Source organism: Zalophus californianus, chromosome 12 (genome assembly GCF_009762305.2).
Source record: "Zalophus californianus isolate mZalCal1 chromosome 12, mZalCal1.pri.v2, whole genome shotgun sequence".
Lineage (NCBI taxonomy): Eukaryota > Metazoa > Chordata > Mammalia > Carnivora > Otariidae > Zalophus > Zalophus californianus.
This window is the reverse complement of record NC_045606.1, coordinates 79,693,843-79,711,625: the sequence shown is the minus strand read 5'-3', so window position 1 is coordinate 79,711,625 and position 17,783 is coordinate 79,693,843. Positions and strand designations below refer to the sequence as shown.

At 36.1% G+C, this 17,783-nt stretch overlaps 1 long non-coding RNA gene across 2 annotated transcripts in view; it reads right to left on the bottom strand.

Annotated features, from left to right (window-relative positions):
* LOC113911501 overlaps nt 1–15,840 on the bottom strand; it is a 61,506-nt gene extending 45,666 nt beyond the window's left edge. For both annotated transcript variants that reach the window (XR_003516496.2, XR_003516495.1), the window contains exons 1-2: nt 15,711–15,840; nt 3,405–3,664 (exon numbers count right to left, since the gene is read on the bottom strand). This is a non-coding gene — a long non-coding RNA (uncharacterized LOC113911501). The remainder of the gene's footprint in view (nt 1–3,404; nt 3,665–15,710) is intronic.
* Nucleotides 15,841–17,783: the final 1,943 nt, after the last annotated feature.

Sequence of the window (17,783 nt, the reverse complement as noted above, 5' to 3'; positions counted from 1 at the left end):
CATAACCCCAAATGGATTAAGATCTTAAATGTAAAAGTTCTGTGTAAGAGAATATTTCTATGTTGTCAGTTAAAAGAAGTATTTCATGATAATAAGAAGGTGCAGCTATTCATTCTATGACTTTTTTAAAGTTTTACTGAGGTATAATAGATATACAATAAACTGCACATAATAAAGTGTATGATAAATTGAAATATATATATATATATATATATATATATACCTGTGATAGCACACCATAGTCAAGACAATAAACATATTATCTGCCCCCAAAGTTTATTAATGCCCCTTCATAATCCTGCTTTCCGACATTCTGCACCCAGAACCCATATGACCATTCATTTGCCACTGTCACTATATAAAGTGTCACTAAAGAAGCTAACTTGTGCCACATAAACATGCATGTAAACACATACATACACTATGGATCTCTGCATTACAAATCAGTAAATAATGCATTCTGAGATATGGAGCCAGATTTTACTGGGTAACACTCATCTGACAAGGTAAAGGCAAATCTAAAAACAACTTATTTAATTGATTATGCATAATTATACTCTTAATTTGAATTGAAAAAAAATCTAATGGGCACCTAGGAAGCACTTTCACAGGTAAGCCCAGTAGATTGTTAAGACTTTTAAGTGAGTATTTCATGTCTCAAACTTTGTGCTTGGAAACAACATACCCCCTCAGCCTCCCGGGTTGGCAAAAAATAGCTCTAATTCATCAGCTAACAGCTCATTTCTCCACTGTCTTAGGTGTAATCAGACATAGTGTTATATGTCTATGGGCTAATGCTGTTTTTAAAATTGATTTTGTAATTTTGGTGTCAGGACTTATAGGATATTCATTTGCTATTCAAGAAGCCATTAAGGTTCTTTACCAGGTCTGATTTATTTGCGAATATCTGACTTTAGTCAACTTAGCTAACATTCCACTTGTCTGTATGCTGTTTGAGAAGGGAGATCAGATCTTATTCATCTTTGAGTGTCCTACAACACTGGGTCAGTTCTTTGCACATAATAGGTTATTTAGTCACTATTTATTAAATTGAATTAAATAAAATTGAATAGATCATTTTAATAAGTCATGGAAACACTGCTTTTAGGGCAATTCTATTGCCTTAAGCCCAAAAGGAGCATAAGAAGCAAAGATTCCGGTCTCTCCCAATGTAGGAGAACCCAAAGAATTTAACTGAATTGCTTTTTTTTTTAAAGAAGACTTTTTTTTTTTAAGTAAACTCTACCCCCAGTGTGGGACTTGAGCTCATGACCCTGAGATCAAGAGTCACATGTCTATAGACTGTGTCAGCCAGGCACCCCTAAAAGAAAACTTTTTAACTGTTAGCCATTCCTTACATTTTATTCCTTACTTCCTTTGGATTACTGGTTCTCAGAATGGGTTGCACATAGGATTATTTGGGGGAATTTTGAAAGATTTTTATGCCCAGGCCACAACCAGATCAATTAAATGAAAATTTGAGGATGAGACTCAATCATCAGCAATATTTAAAACACTTTAAGTGATTCAGTCACTTCAGAACACTGCTTTAAGTGGAGGTGAAGAGTAACTTGACAATCATTCTTCCCCTATCTTTCTTCATTGTATCCTGAAACAACTACCAACCCTCTCATAGCTGGAGAAGGTTAGAAAAGTTATCTGTTTTGACATGACACTGAACATAAATCACTAAGTTTCCAAAGTTAAAATGTGGTCCTGGCCACTGGTGGCAGTTGTCCAAAACTGGAGAATGCTTGGTAGGATAACTTTAAGCAAAACTTAAAAAGATTCCAGCAGATTGTGTTGCAGATTAATTAAACCTTTATCAGCATATGGGTGTTATAATTTAGAGATTCCCTTTCCTTCCGTCTCCTTTCCTTACTCATTCTGTTCACACATATTCTTGAAGTGAGAGATATCAATTTACAGTGGTTCTTGATAAATTATCTTTCAGTTACCATTATTTGGGGCTTTGAGTAGGGCATTTAAATGTTTATTTGGTTTTAACAATGTAATACAAAATAGGTCTTTCAAAGAGGATAAAGGAACTTGCCAGAAATATTATCTCCTCTAGGTCAAATGAGTTCCCTTGATACCCCTACATGTACATGTTTAAAACAAGAAATCAGTATACATTATAGATACAAATTATTCATCCTGTGGCTCTTATTCTGTTTTTATCTTTCATCTAAACCAGCATATTTATAAGATCCTTCTTCATTGGAAACTGACTTTAGTCAAAATGTTTCAAATCATTTTTTAAAAGAAGCCAAAATATTTCTGACTCATGACAAAGCAATTTTCTTTTTTAAATCACAAGCTAACTTGCAGCACATTTTATGCTATCTTTCTCCCTCCAGTTTATCTTGGATATTATTTTTGTATCTCTCCCAAATGAGAACTGATTATAGACAATTGTGCTTTGCTATGATCTGGTTAAGGAAGTAGGTTCTGTATAATCTAGTATATAGTCACCAGAAAATATAACTAAAAATAGCTTTGTTTTTAATTTCAGGGGAAATATATATAAGGAAATTATTTCAACAGGGCATCGCTTACAATTTATAAGAGAGCATTAAATGTTTAGATCAATGGTGCTAAATACAGCTGTATATTAATACCTAGATATTTATTCACTTGTGTATTTCATAAGCATTTGTTAAGCATCTAGATTATTGCAGATGCTTCCTCTTGAAGATACAAGTATGAATATGAGAGTCTCTTTTCTAAATTTATAAAATAGTACTATAAACTGCATCCTGGTGAGGGTTCACCAAACTCATGTGGGGAAGAGGGTTCTTCTGTAAGTAATCATTTTTGTTTTGTTTTTAAGCATATAAAAAATGCTTGAAAACGGAATATAAGTTTCATATAACATTGTGTTTTATATGGACACTTATAAGGTTGTTTTATTATGATGATGATAGTGCCTTTTTAAAAAATCATAAAAATCATAAAAAACCTATGCTTTTGCATGGCTCTGGATGATAAAATTTGCATATAATCTCTCTCTGGAACTTTATCAATGGAAGCAATATTATTCCAATACAATAACAATTTGTTTTTCCTGTATAGCACATCAGTGGGCATAGAGTAAAACAAACAAAAAACAAAAAAAAAGACATGGAATATTACTTTTTCGGGTGATCTGAGCACATAAATATTTTAAAGCAGTGATTCAGAAGAAATTTCAAAGCAGCTAATATAGACACACTTTGTGAAGATAACAAAGAATTAACCATAATCTTAACTGTGATGTAAGTGCTTTATGAAGAAAGTTATGCTTGTTATAGTAGAGATGAGGGGTTGGAGGGGTTTTTACTGAAAATACAGTTTTACTTGATTATATGTAGCTCAGGAAAGCTCATCTCCCAAGGCAGAATCCAAATTAGGGTATTACTCACTTGAAAGAGTTAAATCATTTGGTCTCTGTGTCTGCTCCCCCACAGGAACAATGAGACTTGTCATTTTCTTATGATCTAAGGATCCCCTGCAGGCTTTACTGACACCTTGTACATCATACAGTGTTGGCCCACTATGTCCAGATGCAAAATCAATAAGGGGTCTTCAGATGAGCCAAGACCATGCACATGCAGTTGGTTGCCAGAGAATCTGTGTCTCAAGGAGTCAGATTTTCTGGGTTAGAATCTGGTAGGGCATCATTCTGTGAATGACATGAAAATATATGATGACCATAAGCAGCTTTGCACTTTTGATCAACACGCAACTAGTTAGCAATGTGATAGAACGGGGAAACAAAAACAGTACTAGCTAATACTTACACAATGAATAACGTATTCCAAGCACTGCTCTAAGGGCTTTTATATCTTAATTAATTTAATCCTAAACACAATCCTATGAGGTTGGTACTATTATTATATTTATTTTATAGATGAGGAGACTGAGGCAAAGAATGATCTTGCTTATGCAAGACTTTCTTATGTTGTCCAGCTAATTAATGGGGAAACAGGGAATCAAACTTAGGCAGTCTGACTCCAGAGTGTGTGCAAATTAACCATTATGCAATTCTGTCTGTCATGGGAAATACAGGTAACATCAATCTGCTTCAAAACTAAAAATAAACTGTTTACATTGTGCTTTTCAGGGCATTGGGGACAAGAATAACAGCCAAACAAAAGTAGTTAGGAGGAGGTAAAAGAGAGAGAGAGAGAATGAATTAATAAATACATGATTATGCCCCAGGGGAAATGTAAACTGTAGAATAAGTTACTTAAGCCTAGAACCCCAGCCAATAGATGACACATAACTTTAAAACAAATGTCATCTCTGCAGGACTTTAAGAAGATATAGAGTGTCATACAAATCAGTGAAAGGGCATTATAGCTCCAAAAGTTTACAAATTATTTACTTTCAGGAAACATATATTTATTTTCTCAATCTCAATATTTCTTTAAAAGTTAGTACATCTCAAAATGGATGAGGAAAGAGGTTTGGGGCAAAGAAATAGATTTTGACAATAATGGAGATTTGACTCAGGGTTTGTCTTCCAGTTTGTAGAAATTCCCTACTCTTTTTGCTGCTGCCTGAACTTTACAATCCAGTGGAAGGAAGTCAGACCCTGAAATTGTTTTTACTTCATCAGGTGACATTTTGTTGTGGCTGGATAAAGCATTTCATTTCCTTGTGATTCAGATTCTCCATTTGTTAAATGGGGTCAAAGGATCATTGTGTACTTTCTTGCAAAAAGTTTTGAACAAATATATTTTGAGACTTTTAAAAGAAAGAGAATAGAAAACCCATGAGAGTAACATGATTTCTGAGAGATTTTAGAATGACTTAGACTTGGGTGTCATTTAAATAATTTTAAGCTTTGAGTTTTTATTTGATTATGCTATATTTTGACATTATTCAGTTTATGACATAATAGAAACTGACATTACAAAATATGATGTTTTCCAGCCCTTCTGCATGAATTAACCTTTGGGGCTGTTATTCCTCGTTATCTCATTGGGGTCTTTCTCTGCTTCTCCAGGGCATTTGTACCCTGTTTATACAGCAGAGCCTTTCAACAGAAATATAAGTCATTTCCTGTAAAGTGTACCATCTACTTCTAATCTCTTGCTTATTCCTGTGAGCTGCTGGAGGATTTTAAGAAAGCCATAATGCAATTTTCCATCCTTCCTTCTATTCTCAAGAGTAAAACTCCTGCTACATATTATATGCCAGGCCTCAGTGAAAGAAAAACAGCTATACCACACAGCTCCCACCCTTTCAGGTGATAAATGGAGGCAAAATGCAAGGCTAGTGAGGAAGACAGCCTTTCTTGCTGGACTGGACAGTGGTCAAGAGTTTCAAGCAAGTCCTGCCAGTACAATCAGGACACATCTTTTTTTTTTTTTAGAGATGTTATTCACTTTAATATTATTTACTTTCATATTTATTTCATATTATTTATTATTTATTTTTTAATTTAAATTCAATTAATTAACATATGATATATTATTTGTTTCAGGGGTACAGGCCTGTGATTCATCAGTTGTGTATAATACCCAGTGCTTATTACAATACATACCCTCCCCAATGTCCATCATCCAGTTACCCCATTCTCCCACCCCCCTCCCCTCCAGCAACCCTCAGTTTATTTTCTGAGATTAAGAGTCTCTTATGGTTTGTCTCCCTCTCTGGTTTCATCTTGTTTCATTTTTTCCTCCCTTCCCCTATGATCCTCTGCCTTGTTTCTCAAATTCCACATATCAGTAAGATCATATGATAATTGTCTTTCTCTGATTGACTTATTTCGCTTAGCATATAATACCCTCTAGTTCCATCCAAATCAAGCACACATCTTTTTAAGTAAAGGGAGAGGAAACCGGGTTAGATTATCCTAAAACAGAAACTATTGACTGATTGAAGGAATATTGAGAAGTATGGGGGCAGTAGATTTATTCAGAATATTTAGACTTCGATAAAGTTAGAAAATAGCAAAAGACCAGGCTTCTAGTGATTTTAGTTATTCTGTATTCTTCTTCCAAAATCTTTCTGTTTGCCCCCAGCGTATTTCACTGAACCTACCTGATACCCCAGTGCATCATATACTACAGAGCTCCATGCAGGTGTAGGGGCCAAGGGCAGGCCATCCCAAGATGGGCCATACTGGCATAAAGATTATTTTGAGTTAAAAAAACAGTCAAAACACAGCAGGTTCAGGAAAAGCTCTTTACCTCCCCCACAACTGCCTAAAAACAATTTAGATAAGGGACCTGCTCCAAGAAGAGAGCTATCACCATACAAAACTACATCATGATGTGCTTTGGCCTGGTAGAGAGGGAAGAATCTAGGAAGGCCTGTTTGATCAAAGTCCTCTATGCCCCATTGTTTCTGCTGGTCCAACAAACATTTGTTTACCAAACATTTACTCTCTTTCAGCTTCCTGTGAAATGCATTCCTTTTCTTTGAAGTCCCAGACCGCTACCCACTTCTCCTTGGTTCAGGATGACATACGTACTTCATTTTGTCTGACTCTCTTTGGAATTTCCATGTCTATCTGGATTCTCTGTACATACAAAATTGAATTTTATTTTCTCCTGTTAATCTGCCTCATGTCAATTTGATGCTTAGTCCAGTTTTAGAAAGACTTTGAAGGGGACAGGAGATTCTTACTCCCAGATACAGGTTTATTTATTTTTTAATCTGCTGTGATTCTGAGTTTAATTTTTTTTCCCTAAAGCTTTCTATTACAATTATCTTCATCTCATACTATTTTGTTATTTACATGTAGTCATTTAACCAATTCATTAGTCATTCTTTCTAAGTAGGCCTGTTCCTTCTGATGAGGGAGCAGAAGGCCAGCTGAAGACAAAGCATAAGCTGACACCCTACACTCCCCCGCCCCCCACTTTGGGACATATGTGACATTCCTCAGGCACTCCTGGCTGCCCTAAAGGAAAAACAAAAGGTTCAAAAAAAAAAAAAAAAGGGTTAACTGATAGAAATCACAATCCTGCAGGACAGAAGTCTCCCTCAGTTTACAAATGTCCTAGTGATTTACAAGGAAGAAGCTTTCTTATCAGTAGCCTAACTTCCAGAGACCCATAACTCAGTTCCTGAAGCCCTAACATCACCCTTCCCCCCATATAACTAAGGGAGGCTAAGGCGGAAGGAAAAGTAAATAAAATGGAATTTCTTTTGAACCTGAAGTCCATTGACAAGGACGTGTGATAGGAGGAATGTAACATTCCTCCCGGAAACTCCCAACTGTCTTCATGTTAGTGCCTCATTAGAGGGGGAAACAGCCTTGGCTTGACAATAACCAGGCCTCCAGTATCCTGAGAGTCTTTAGCATATGACAGTCCTTCTGGACACCCCCTTTGTCCTCACCCCCCCCAGCTCCTGAGCATAGAATCACCACCACTCACGACCCTGGGGAAGCAGCTCTTTCTGCCCACGGATCCTGTCCCTGTGCTGTAATAAACCACCATTTTGCACCAAAGACGCCTCAGGAATTCTTTCTTGGTGGTTGGCTCTGGACTCCACCCCACTGAACCTCACCTATGTCCCAAAACTGCCTCACTTTCCCCCTTCTCCTCCTGCTGCTCCCTTTTTATCTCCTTGTCTTTCCTTACTTCCTCTCTTCTTCCTCCTCCTCCTTCACTTCTTTTTTTTCCTCCCTCCTCTTCCTCCTTCCTTTTCTGAGCTAAATGCCCTTTTGAATGAGTGACTTAAACAAAATATCCTTATCTATCTGAAGGCTTTTCTGAAATTTTCTGTCATATTCATCACACAAGTTAAAAAAAATTTTAAGTGTTTCTAGGGTGTTTTTTTTTAAACTCTATACTCTTTTGTAAGATACATACACAATGGAAATCATAATTTCATAGCTTTTTTTTATTTTATTATTTATTTATTTGTCAGAGAGAGAGCACAAGCAGGGGGAGAAGCAGGCTCCTCACGGAGCAGGGAGCCCGATGCGGGACTCGAAACCAGGACCCCGGGATCATGATCTGAGCCAAAGGCAGACGCTTAACCAACTGAGCCACCCGGGCATCCCTCATAGCATTATTTAAATAATATTTTTGAAAAGGAAATTTTTATGAATTTTAGTTTTTTATACTCTTTCAAAATGCTAGTTGATGGAGTTTGAGAAGACACAAATCTGGGCTGAGACAGTATAGTGCAGTAGTTGAAAGCAGGGGTTTTGAAGTCCAGAAGCCCAGTGTATGGATCCCTGTGTGATAGCCCGTGTGACCTTTGGTAGATTACTTCAGATCTTAATCCCCTGCTTCCTCAGTTGTAAAGTGAGGATAATAATGTGCCTACTTACTGAGATCATTACCGTGGCTAAATAAGGAGGGTAAATTTTTTTGCAGGGTGTCTGGCATGTAGTCAATGAATCAATAAATTGTAGTTATTGTTTGTAGTTGCATTGTATTACCTATCAATTCTTTTCCTCTTTTTCTTTTTCTTCTTTTTTGTTTTTCTTTTCTTTAGTTACCAACAACAAAGAAATTAAGACAGTTCTTTGTGTTCCATGTGTTGGAGTAGAGATGCTAGGAATAAATGAACTGCAAGGCCTACTGGAAGATTCAGAATTTGGTGGTTCTTTTTGATGGTATTTAAACACTATAGATGAAAAGAGAGGAAAGGTGTAAAGACAGTAACTCTACTGGGAGTTTAGAAGACATTAAATATCACAGGAATAGATGCAGAACTAAACAGACCCAGGAGTAAAATCCACAAATAGTTTATAAGAACTATTACAAGGAAAGCAAATTAAAAATGCAAAAAGGTAAAAAACATATGATTGTGTAAAAGTGTGCACACATGGGTATGTATGGGGAAAACGGAACAGGAATAAAGAAATGAAGTAATGGCTATTTGACAATATTAACATACTCTATGGACTATTTTTTTTTAAATTAATGTACGGCCCAGGTAACCTTAGACACTGGTGAGACTTTTTCACGTGATTTCCGTTTTCAAATTTTATAGCACCTTCACATTATCTTTTAGTTTAAAATACTTACAGGCTTCTCCCTGATTCTCATCACTATAGTGACTAACTTGCTGTCACAGACCCTCACTTTAGCTCTTCCAACATCCTTGCCATTCTGTGCATCTCTTGTACATGACAGAACCTCTATTCCTTTGTTAAAGGTAGCATTTTAACCTTGAATGTCTTCCTTTCACCTAATACTCATATCTAGGTTGCCTTCTGCCTTCCTTGGAATATGCTTTTAAAAAAAAATCATATTTTTAGGTTTTACTTGTTAGAATCTATTTTTGCTTTCTATTTTTTATGCTTACTACTTTTTTTTTAAAGATTTTATTTATTAATTTGAGAGAGAGAGAGAATGAGAGATAGAGAGCACGAGAGGGAAGAGGGTCAGAGGGAGAAGCAGACTCCCTGCTGAGCAGGAAACCTGATGTGGGACTCGATCCCAGGACTCCAGGATCATGACCTGAGCCAAAGGCAGTTGCTTAACCAACTGAGCCACCCAGGCACCCTATGCTTACTACTTTTTTATAAAAGATTTCATTTATTTATTTGTTTTAGAGAGAGAAAGAGAGTGCAAGTTGGGGGAGGTAGAGAGCAGGGTCGGGGGAAAGAATCTCAAGCAGACTCCATGCTGAGTGCAGAGCCCAACACAGGGCTCAGTCTCATGACCCTGAGATCATGACCTAAGCCAAAACCAAGAGTCAGTTGCTCAACCAACTGAGCCACCCAGGTGCCCCTAATTGGATTTTAAGCTTTTTAAGGTAAAGTGTCTTATTTTCTGCTTCAGTTGTATCTTCCACAGTAATGAAAAGAGAAGTAGCTCAATAATTGTTGATTGACCAGCATTTTCCAGTTTTTAATGTCTTCATATTTGTTATATTTTAGTCATTTACACATGATGCATCTATTCATCTGTTTACCAACACAAAAATGTAACTAATACTACTCATATTTGAAATATATTATTTACATTTTTTAAAAAATCTTTTCTTCTATAAGAATTTTTGCATTTAATATTCTTATGTGCCTTCTATGAATGCAAAAGATAATGTTTCTTTTTCAATCACAAAGACATCCTTTTGCTCAGCTAATTAGGTCCTCTTGATTATCCTTTGAGACCTATCATCCATGTCAGAAGTTAAAGAATATTTTGTTCTCACTTATTCTACCAGGTTCTCCTACATTAGTTTAATTTTGAATGCATTCTTGCAGTGAAACTCTTTGATCTTTAGTCATGGCTTATTACATCTCTCTTCTGAAATGCACCATCCCTTCATTTTATATCATGGTGCCATTCCAAATCATGTGTATCTTTCAAGATCCATTTCAAATGTCATGTACTTCATGACACCATTCACAATTCATTTCTCTCTTTTGGACTTCTTCAGTGCTCTGATTTCACCAATGAACACCACATTTTGCTTTTCATTCATTCAAATTCATTGAGCACCTTTCACTTGTGCCCTCTATTATGTCATAGAGACACAAAGATGAATGATTCAGGATCTCTGCCCTCAAAGATGCTGCAACTAGTGGGGAAGACAAAACATTATGTGGTAGGTTTAGTAATGTAACTAGCCACATTAGTATAGGAAGCTAGAGGGGAGAATCTTCTGGGCCCTAGAAAAGTGTATCTAATAAACCACTGAAAGTAGAAGCATTTCAGTTAGTGGGGAATACTTAGAGGAGACAGAGAGAAGCGGTTTGGAATGATGACAGGCCCAGGGTGTTTGGTGAAGTAAGAAGCTAATGTACCGAGAAGATACATTTGAATTCTGGTCTAAGAATGCTTGAAGTCTGCTCCCTCGGAATGATAACAAGATTTAAGGTAGAGAAGGAGCCCACTAGAGCATACCATTAGCTTGAAATTTAATTTTTTTCAAATGAGCCCATACAGTTTGGGACAGGACTTGCATTCATTTTATAGTTTAACATACTAAGAATTATTGCATGGAATGAAGCCTAGGGAGCATTTAGTAATAAATTAGTAGTAAACAGATTTCTGTTACTATGCTGTGATTAAACATATTGCTTAACTGAACTGACTAATCAATATTTTGGAGGCTACTATGGTGGAGCTAAGTAACCTTAAAATAAAAATATTAGTTATTATTTGACTTATATACTCAAATTTTGTAAATGACACTAGTGCCTGATAAAGTGCTGAGTCTAGACCATGGAAGCATTCAACTATTTTGATTTGAACCACTAATGAATCAAGTATAAGTTTTTTAATTCATTATTCTATGTGTCCTTTTGAATCTTTTATAATAAGTAAACTATGTATAAGAAAGTTACCAATAATTTCAGTATAAGAATTTTATGTTCTACCTCTCTTCAAATTTCTACATAGAGGATTACCAGTGAATTCTTTAAAGTCAAGCCCGTTGTACAGCTTGGTGGTTATCAGATCAACTTTCTTATCCTGTTTAATATTTGTGAATTGCTTGATAATATAATGAGTATCATACCCTATGTCTGAATAAATCTGAAAGGAATAAATATTATATTGGACAAAAATAAATCAAGGAGATTATATTTAAGAAGACTATGGAGGCCTGTAGTCAGGGTTAAAAATATCATACTCAGATATTGTGCTTGGGGAAGGTCTACTCTGATAGTAGTTATTGTAAAAAAAAAAAAAAAAAGACCTTAGTTGTCTATAAGCTCAGTGTGAACAAAAAAAATTGTGATTGGATGCTTAAAACAAGTGAATGCACATTAATTTATTATTAAGCTGCAAGAGTGGGGGGGCAGTATTTCAATCAATGAAGGCAATAGACCCATTTTCCCATTGTTCACTGCCATTGTCAGACCACTTATGGACTAGTCACGTGGAGATGGTTCATCTTACATTTAAAAGATGGTAAAAAACTGTTGGTGAAAAAGCAAGCTCATGTAGCCACTCTGGAAAACAGTACGGAGGTTCCTCAAAAAGTTGAAAATAGAACTACTCTATGACCCAGCAATTGCACTACTAGGTATTTACCCCAAAGATATAAATGTAGTGATCCAAAGGGACACCTGCACCCCATTGTTTATAGGATCAACATCCACAATAGCCAAACTATGGAAAGAGCCCAGATGTTCATCAACAGATGAATGGATAAAGAAGATGTGATACACACACACACACACACACACACACACACACACACACAATAGAATACTACTCGGCCATCAGAAAAAATAAAATAAAATCTTGCCATTTGCAATGATGTGTATAGAACTAGAGGGTATTATGCTAAGCGAAATAAGTCAGTCAGAGAAAGACAATTATCATATGATCTCACTCATATGTGGAATTTGAGAAACAAGGCAGAGGATCATAGAGGAAGAGAGGGAAAAATAACATAAAATCAGAGAGGGGCACAAACCATAAGAGACTCAAAATCATAGGAAACAAACTGAATGCAAGTCCTGTCCCAAACTGTATGGGCTCATTTGAAAAAGGGGAGGGAGGTGGAGGGATGGGGTAACTGGGGGATGGACGGTAAGGAGGGCACGTGATGTAATGAGCATTGGGTATTTATAAGACTGATGAATCACTGAACTCTCACTCTAAAACTAATAATACATTATATGTTAATTAATTGAATGTAAATTAAAAAATAAAAGATGGTAAAGAACTTAGAAACTATGAAATATGAATAATAAGGAAATTTTGAATGCTCAACCTGGAAAAAAAATTAACAAAAACATGGTAGGAGTTTTTGAAGAGGAATTATTTGTATCATTTGTTACTTAGAGACTAATAAAATCAAAAGACAGATGTTACAAAGACGCATTTCATCTTCATGAGCAGGTTTACCCAAATTTAGAGAATGGAATGTGTTTTATAAAGTGGTCTTTTCTCAATCACTAAAGGTTTTTAAATAATCTAAGTGAAGTTCTAGTAGGGATTCATTTGTGATGAAATTGGACGAGATGTCCAATAATATTGTCTTCAATGTTCAGGTTTGGGGAATATGACTTCCATAAAGTAAATAAGATATATTTGCTTAAGATGATATTCCAATGAAGATTTTTTTAAGGCTATGCTCTTAGATTTGTCTTCACTTCACAGTGAAAGGTGATAGAGTTTTATAAAACCATTAATTTGTATTGAACTTGTTATATTTTTTAAAGATTTTATTTATTTATTTGAGATAGTGAGAATGAGAGAGAGAAACCACATGAGAGGGGGGAGGGTCAGAGGGAGAAGAAGACTCCCTGCCAAGCAGGGAGCCCGATGAGGGACTCCATCCAGGGACTCCAGGATCATGACCTGAGCTGAAGGCAGTTGCTCTAACCAACTGAGCCATCCAGGTGCCCCAGAACTCATTATATTTTATTTTTACTATCACTTATTATTATTTATTATGTACCCAACAAAATGCTGTACACTTCCTAAGTATTGTAATTAATCCAAACATCTCTGCAAGGTACAAATTATTGGTTTCATTTAGGATTAAGGAAAAATGGTTTGGCAAAGTCTAGATAACTTGCCTAAAATCACATAGCTAGTAAATAACACAAATATGTTATTCCATGCAAATCAATAAAAGAATAAACTTGGAAGTGATACAGCATTATGATTTCAAGTAAGGGTGATTGGGGCTCAATCCTTGCTTTGAAGACCCCAAAGACTTCCTCTTTCAGTACCTAGGGATGGCCAGATCAGATTCACATTTCACTGAGACAGACTCCAGAAAGCCAAATGATAGATAAACATAAACATTCTGGGAGTATTCACAACAATACTCTGTTCTCTTAGGCACGTTAGAAAAAAATAAGTGGTTGATATTTTACTTATTTACCAAGAGAAATTATAGTCAGGAGGTGTGGAAATACAGGAGAATGAATACATTCTCTCTTGCTAGGTTATTCATTCTATATGTTGAATGACAAAGAGCTGAAGATCAACATGGAAATCATGGACATGCTTGGAGACCATGAAATTTGAGGAAGAAGAGTTAGATAACTCAAGATTTTAATGGTTTCACTCTAAGATAGCTGTGCTTTCATTCCAGTTGACAAACTATCTTATATCTATATTAACAAATATAATTTGCTTACCAAAAAGTATTGTGGCCAAGTTTTCAATCCTTTTTTTGTCATTGACAACCCACGTTGTAACCCAGTGTTGATATTACATTGTAAATCTCAGAGGACAAACGTATAACCCTAATTTTCTAGTTAGTACAGCTTCTAAGTACTGATCAGAGTTAAAATTTTTCTAGCTCCAAAGCCCAGTGAAAGCCATGTGAGTCAAGGATAATGTCATTATAAAGTATTTGTGCTGAATTAAAGAATATTTACTTTGGATACAACCATAAATTCTTAAACTGATGATTTCAAGGGGGAAATAGAAACCTCTAAGTCACTAATGTGACAATAAGAATGAACCTGGGTGATTAAGGAAAAAAAAAAAAAAAACAACTTCTTTTAGAAGCACCATAAATTATGTTGGTAAATTGTGGCTGGGTTCTAATGCAAATCTAGTTTACCCAGGCATAAAAGACAGCAGCAATTGGCAAACACTGTGTTATTTATTTTCTGGATAAGCCATCTATCAAACTCTTCTTTCCTCAGTGAAATGCACTCACACACCATGGAGAAAAAGAAATTGGTAGTGATGGAGTACAACCCTGGGAACTTCTTTTCTGAACTTTAGTAGAATCGAGTAAATATCAAAGTTCTCTGTAAATTCACAGTTGCTTACTTGTCTAAACCAAACAAGAGGGCGATAGTCACTTGGTTGCTAAGTGGAGAAAGTGGTTACTGAAATGTTTCATGACCTGTTTGATGAGCTTGTCAGGTGCCTTCTCTGAATCTGATGCCATAAAGCACACCAATTTAAGTCTCAAAGTCACAGAAATGGCAACTCATCATGAAAATTGCCAATTCATGGGGTGCCTGGGTGGCTCAGATGGTTAAGCGTCTGCCTTTGGCTCAGGTCATGATCCCAGGGTCCTGGGATCAAGCCCCGCATCCGGCTACCTGTTCAGCAGGGGGCCTGCTTCTCCCCCTCCCTCTGCTTCTCCCCTTGCTCATGTTCTCTCTCTCTTTCTGTATCTCTGTGTCTCTAATGAATAAAAAAAAAATCTTAAAAAAAAAAAGAAAATTGCCAATTCTCTCAAATCTCAAAACAAGGAAAAAGTGCGTGGAGATACTGTATTTTATAGGTACTTGAACATACTAATCAATAGTAAGGGGCACCTGGGTGGTGGAGTTGCTTAGGCATCTGACTCTTGGTTTCAGCTCAGGTCTTGATCTCAGGGTCATGGGATTGAACCTGCTTGGAGCCCCATGTCCAGCTCTGCGCTCAGCATGAAGTCTGCTTGGATTCTCACTCCCTTTCCCTCTGCCACTCCCCCTTGTGCCTCACCCCCTCCAATAAATAAATAAATAAATAAATAAATAAATAAATAAATAAATCTTTTTTAAAAAATGGGATTTTTCCAAAGTCTGAGCAGAGGGATTTGGAAATAGCATTTCAAGTCAGAGAACTTCTGCTTTATATGTTATTCCAGAAAAAAGAAAAATGTGTTTCTTTACCATGATTTTATTTATTTAATAATTAACAAGATTTAGGAGAGTTAGTGAGTATAAATCTTAATCCACGATCTTGAAGGTGCAAGAAATGAATTATTATTTTCTTTAAATCAGTAATCTGATTGGAACCTCCATTCAGACATTTGATGGGAATGTAAGTAAATTTGGGGGTTATTCTCCTTTTCACTCCCATCATAATAAAGGGATCCAGAATTACCTGGTATCAGGAGAAGAGGCAGGTGCCCTTCACATGAATCTGTTATGATTGCTACTAGTTTAATAATTACCCAAGTCCATAGAGTTACCAGGAGGTTGTTGCTCTTCTATGTCTTTGTTACATTGCCACATCTGGAATTCAGAATCTTGGTGGGAGCTGAGAATTCCAGTGCCCTGCGATCACTCTTGAGGAAAAGGAGCATAATCACTCCTTATAAAGGATGCAGATGCTAAAGTAAAATGTCACCGGAATTATCGAAAAACAGCAAACACCAAACACGAATAAATGTATCAGTACATTATACCTACAACAGAAGTCTTGTCTAAAGTTTTTGCTTGAGGCCCAGAATTTTTTTAACCTTTATTTAAAATAATTTTAAATTTACAGAAAAGCTGCAAAATAGTAGCTTCCATATGCCCTTCACCCAGCGCCCCCTAATGTTAGCATCCTACATAACCACAGCAAAATGACCAGAACCAGGAAATTAATATAGGTACACTACTGTTAATTAAAATACAGACCTTATTCAAACTTCACCAGGTTTTCCACTAATTACTTTTCTCTTCTCCAGTTCTGGTCCAAGATTCCACACTGCATTTAGTTGTCTTGTCTCCTTTGTCCAAGACTGAATGTCCTTCAGTCTTCATCTTTCAGGACCTTGATATTTTTGAAGAGTATCAGTCATGTAATTTATAGAATATCCCTCATTTTTTTATGTTATTCACATGAGGTTATACATGTTCAGACAGAGAAGTGATTTTTTTTTTGCCCTTCTCAGTCATATCAGCGGGTACCTAATGTCAATAAGTCTTATTATTGGTGATATTACAGGTGATCACTTGGCTAAGGTTCTGTCTTTAGGTCTTCAGTTTCTCCACTGGAAGTTACTCTTTGCCCATTTGTAGTTAATAAATATCTTGGAGAAAATATTTAAGAGTATGCAAATATTCAATTTCCCCTCAAAGTTTCGCTCACTAATTTTAACATCCATTGGTGGATCATGCCTGCAACGATTATTATTATTATTATGGTGTTTGTCAATGCTAATTTAGTTTTTCCTTTATCCTTCTTATGTTTATTAATAGGAATTTTTCAATAAGAAAAAGCTGTTTCTTCTCATTGATCTGTTTATTCAACTTATATCAGTATGGACTCATAGACACTTATTTTATATACGGGTTATAATCCAATAACATCAGAGGTTCTGGATTTTAAACTGTGATGATACTCTAGTTCTTCTTTAAAAAAGATTTTATTTATTTATTTGAGAGAGAGAGAGACATAGGGAGAGAGAGAGCATGAGTGGTGGGGAGGGGCAGAGGGAGAGGGAGAAGCAGACTCCCCGCTGAGCAGGGAGCCAAATGTGGGGCTCAATCCCAGGACCCTGGGATCATGACCCGAGCCGAAGGCAGATGCTTACCTGACTGAGCCACTCAGCTGCCCCATTTCTTTTTTTGAGTTCCACAGGTTCCCTCCCTCTTTTTACCATGATGATATTTGTCTCTGGTTCATTACAGCATGTCTGTTTATTCCATTCTTCTTTTACTGCTTTCTTTGATTTTACTTCTCAGTCTTATTATGATTCCTCCTTTTAAAAATTTTATCTCTAATATTCTGTCATCCTTTATTAAAACCTTGTTATTTTTTCTCCCCCTCCAACATTGTCATTTTCCCCCATTACCCCCACCCCCCACACTCTTTATTTCTACTTACTTTATGTATAGGGGCTGATGGGCAGGCATAGTTCATCCAGTATGAGCAAAGATAAATTGCCTATTCCCATCTTTTGAAAATAGTCCATTCATTCTTTTGACTTTCAAGATGAATGTGAGCAAATTAAAGGAGTCATTCTCTATTTTGGCCATCAGTTTTCAGTCGGCACTGAGTAAGGTGACTGCTAATGACACTGGCAATGGGTTATATTTCTTTTTGTTGTATTGTTGGTGGTTGACTTTAGAGAAAGATTGACAATACTTTTTGAACAACTACTGATTCCATCAATCTTTGAACTAAAAATATTTTAAAACAACACATTTTTTCTGTAATAAATTTGAAGCAAAATGTTGTCCTTTG